Source organism: Pezoporus flaviventris, unplaced genomic scaffold, assembly GCF_033815535.1.
Source record: "Pezoporus flaviventris isolate CSIRO_AGI_PZ_B2104156 unplaced genomic scaffold, CSIRO_AGI_Pfla_v1 ptg000001l, whole genome shotgun sequence".
Classification (NCBI taxonomy): domain Eukaryota; kingdom Metazoa; phylum Chordata; class Aves; order Psittaciformes; family Psittacidae; genus Pezoporus; species Pezoporus flaviventris.
The window spans coordinates 59,549,299-59,554,150 of NW_026892549.1; positions in this window are offsets into that span (position 1 = coordinate 59,549,299).

Genomic DNA, 4,852 nt, shown 5'->3' on the forward strand with positions numbered 1-4,852 from the left:
GTGATGCTGGGCAGGCTGCTGCCCTGGGATGGTGCTGGACCAGATGAGGGTGCGTGTCCACTGCTGGAGGTATTTATGGACCTTACAACATATGCTTAGGGTGGTGGGACTCCTGGGTGTGCTTTGTGGCTGTTTGGTGTATCTACTGCTTACTGCTAGGTATCTACTGCTTACTGCTAGGTATCTACTGCTTACTTTGGTGTATACTACTGCTTACTGCTAGGTAGTACTGAGCAGGTAACCTGTGGTGTGGGTAGTTGTTAATGAGGTTTCTTTTGACATGGGTGGAAAAAGCTGTTGTGGTCTCTGATCACTTCTTCAGCAAACACTGTTAATGGAGCAGTCCAGAGAGCAAACAGGACTTCTGTCTCTTGGATTAGGGATATAGAAGGATATTAGGGATATAGAATGATATTAGGGATATAGAATAGAAGGGAGAGCATATTTTGTGTGGTTCAGAGAATTAAATCTGATGGGTCAGGAGCTGACCTGAGCTTGGTTTCACAGACCAAGATAGGGAAACAAGCAACAGTTAGAGTAGGCATGTTACTTTAGATTAGTGCCGGGCACCCAGGGGTGCTCCCTGGGCTGTACATTAGTGTAACATACTTTCCTCACCAAAAGTAGACCTCTCTGTTGTGCTGGTAGCTAAACCAGACCAGTCATGTGAGTGAAGTTCCAGAGAGCAATGCTTATTCCAGGACAGGAATAGAGTTTTATTTTAAACTCCTTCAAACTGAGATTATCTGCATGAAAATAGGTATTTGTATACCAGGATTAAAGTGTCCATGTGGGAAGTTACACCAGTGCATCCAGATTACCTGGAGCTTTCATCCCGAGGAAACTGAGCTGAGGTTCAGTATTACTTGGTTTGGGATGGGAGTGGGGGTGAGCTGGGGAGTGGATGTTGTTTGTTCCCAAGGGAGGATGGATTTTCCAATATGGTTTCCTGCAGAAAATTCCAAGTTCCCAGAAGTTGCATTTGCATTTGCTTGCCTGAAAGACCCATTGCAGTGGAGAACTCCTGGCGAGCTCTGAAGCTCAGTTATTTTGGGGTGAGCCTATGTAGAGATGTCAGCAATGCAGCCAACTATTAGCTAAGTTACTGCAGAATTTGATCTCTTACATATTTCTCTTTAATAGAAACAGAGGCATCGACAGACTCAGTGGTTATTTATGTTCCAGATAACTCCCTGCCCTTGGTTTGGAGAAACCTTCATTGTTCTCTTCTGCTCAGGGAATGATTTCTTTAATGCAACAGTCTCTCCTGGTAAGTACCATAAAATAGCATGTTGGGATGATGGAAGCCATATACATGTCTTACAAGCCCCGTGCTTGCTGTGCTGTGGGACAGAGCCCTCAATCCTGGCTGTCTGAGCACAGTGCAGGGCAGCACACGGGCAGCATCCCACCCACCCATGTGGTGCAGGCTGTGCTCCTGCCCCTGCACTGCCTCTCCCCCAATTCCCCAGCCATGACCTTACTGTAGCTATTTCCATGCCTGTAAATCACACTGCCTGCGGGAGACGATGCTGTTCATTATGTCACACGCAGACAGATTTACAGCGTGCAGCAACAGTCACAGCTATTCCTACTTGAAATGACGTGAGATCTGCACTCAGTGAGCTCCCTGTAAATCACAGCCAGGTCCGTACATGGGCTTAGGGGCTCTTCCCACCCACTGGCAAAGGCTGTGGTTGTTGGTGCTGACAGGCGAAAAGAAGTTTGTTTTCAAACAAAGTTAGTTTTCAGGCTCAGCCCCCCAAAACCAACCTACCATCACTCCAAATGGGCAAAGTGGGAACTTGTCTGTAGATGCCCATCTCCTAGGGCATCACCAGAGCTGGGCTGCATTATCCCTGTGCCCAGCTGATGTCTTTTCCCTCCCTTTCCTCCCTGTTGACCTTTGCAGTTCAGCTAGAAAAAGAAGCCAGAACCAAGTTTCCACCTGAGGGGATGTCAGCTGAATGCCAGGGCATCCTGGTGGAGTATGCCTAATACCTGGGCCTAGCCTTGCCCCAAGAAAGCAGTCCAGGTTCAGCTTCTTATGTCCCAGAGTGGACACTCAGAGCTGAAATGTGGGACCATCTTCAGCCCTTCCTGTAAGCCTCTTTTGCAGTCAGTGCTCTCTGTAGGCAGGAAGTCTGGGTTGGGTGCCAGGGCAGAGCTGCAAGAGGAAAACCAACAGTTCCTGAATGATCCGTTTAAACAACAAATGAGTGGAATGCCCACTTGGCATGCAGTCATTTTCCATTTCCTGGCTCCTCAGTGATTTCCAGTGCTGTTGCTGTGTAAACCCACAGAGCAAACATCTTGTGTTACCACCCACTTGCTCACTGAGTGGCTTCCCAGAGTCTGGGCATCCATGAGATGCCTCTGTCTCGCTTTCAGGTCCAGCTCTGCTGGCTCAGCCACCTCCATGTGTTTTAGTGCAGAGTGAGCATCCCCCACAGGAATTCATGGCAGTTCATCTCTTGGCTGTGTTTAGGGTAATCCTATGTTTTTCTCATAACAAGAAAGAGCATCTGTGACACCCGTAGGCAGCACTCCAGCAGTTAAAGGGTATGCCAGAAAGGGCCTCTCATTTGTCTCTTCTCCTTTGTCTCCCTGTGCAGTGGTGGCAGTGATTCATTAGATGGACCTTCTTCCACTGCTGTCTTGCTAAAGCTAGGATTCTAACTGACTTGATTGACTTTCAGCACAAGAATTGCCCTGATTTTCCCAGGTGACCAAGAAAAGCTGGGTCTGCCTCAGGGGGCTGTCTACCTTACTGCTGGGTGGGCTCTTTTTTTGGCAAATGCTATGTTTTTTTGGGCACGAGGCAGTGGGGATGGGTGAAGCATCATTGCTTCCAGGTTAGAGGAACCCAAAGGACTGGAACCCAAACCCCTGGGCCTGCTTTGTAGGTGGAATCCTTTGGCTTTGGAGGGCTCTTGCAGTTTCCCCAAGGGAGGGCAAGTCCAGAGAGTGGTCACAGCCCTTGTCAGCACAGTAAGACTTGCCCTGACAGCCCCAGGCAGGCAGCAAATGCCTGGAGCCGTGCTTGGTGCTGCTGCTGCTCCAAACCCCTCTGAGCGCTGAGGGCATCCCTTCTTCTCTGTGGATGCAAATGATGCTCCAAGTGCAGGTGGCAGGAAGACCTGGCATGTCCCAATTCCTCGTGCACATCCCACCTTAACTGCTTTGCCATCCCCAGCATCGGAGCTGCTTGACATCAGCTTGGCCACGGTGGGCTCGTGTGACTGCCTCCCTTGTGCTCCTTCACAAGTCCAATGAGACGGCCCCGGTTCATGTTACCTGGGTATAATGCCTCGGGGCTTTTCTGTTTGGACACTGCATGTGGAAGGCAGCTGTCAATTAGCAGATGGAAAACCAGCCTGGAGTGCTAATGAGAGCAAACCTAATAGAGACCTTCCCAAATTGTTTCCATCCAGTTCTCAGGGCCTTTAATTGCTGTCATATTAGCAGGATGCCAGAAGGAAAACACAGGGGAAAAAGCCCTTTCGGAGGTGGATTTGTCTCTGCCAGGACTGACTCAGAGGCAGCTTCTCCCCTAAATTTCATTTACAGGAGTCTCTTCACTTGGTTCCAAAGTTACATTTGGGGCTGGGCCAGCTCCTGCAATGTCTTTTTCCCCGCCGTGAGGGTGGGAGCAGGATGTTCTACCAGCCACCATGGCCAGATGGAAGGCTGGGAACAGATGCTGTCTCCTACGCACCCCCAGTGCTTGATGTTGGCTTTTTCTTAAGGAATGTAGTGAAAAAGGGAATATGATGTACTGAAACAGCAATGGTAAAATGCTTAATATTCCTCTATTCTTACCAAAGAAAAGGCTTCCTGATTGCTGTGTTGGTAAGGGCAGTGATGGAGCCCCATTGCATTAGGCACTAAAAAGAAAGTGAGAAGAAAAGGCAATGAATGAAGCATGGAGAGGACAAGAACAAGAAAACAAAGTGGTTTCTGAAGCTATTATATATAGACAGAAAGACTTACCTTTAATCCCTGCATGTATTTACACGTACCCATTGTTGGCAGTGGATATATTTACCTGAGGGGCTTTTCTCAGGCTCACTCTTTGAAATGTGGGGTGAATGGCTGCTCTCTTGTGGTTATAGTGTTACTTTCCTGCAGTGGGATTGGTGTTCCTTGCATGACGCAGGCCCCTAACATACATTGTGTTGTCCAGCACTCATTTTCTTGCTCTCAAAAGCTTGTGGCTCTGTATATATTATGTGCCTGCTTGTCTGCCTGCATCACCATCCTGGTCCAAAAGTATCCATCATCTGAGGATTTGCTCCTGCAGTGTCTGGCCTCATACAGTTGTTTGTTTCTGGATTTGAACTGTGGTGGATGTGCTTTGTCCAGCCCTCAGCTAATACAAAAGCCGCAGGAGAGCACATGCTCTTGAAGATACTTGAGAAATAAGGATTCAAAACACGTGTTCCATGGAGATAAAGGGTTGTACTTACTCTTGTTGTTACGCTGGGTTAGGCTGTAGGAGGTGCTTGAGCTGGGAAACAAGCTGATTAGAACATAAAATAATACAGGGGTTATCAGAGGAAGCTTCCTGCTGAACTCAGGGGCTGATACCTGCTCTTTGCTTTGAATCTCTCGCAGTTAATAAGGTACCCAAGTGTTTGTACAAGCATAGCCGAGCAGAGAACCAAGAGTTGCTCAGGGTGAAGGCAGCAGCAGCCCCATGCACAGGGTTTATAAATACCCTGCACTGATAAGCTTTTGAATCAAAGCTGTAGATTTGGGCCCGAGGGGAGCTAGCCCAGCGTGTCCCAACCCAGCACATAAAAAATGACCCAGGAGGCTTGTGACGGCAGCCACAGGACCATGGGTTGCG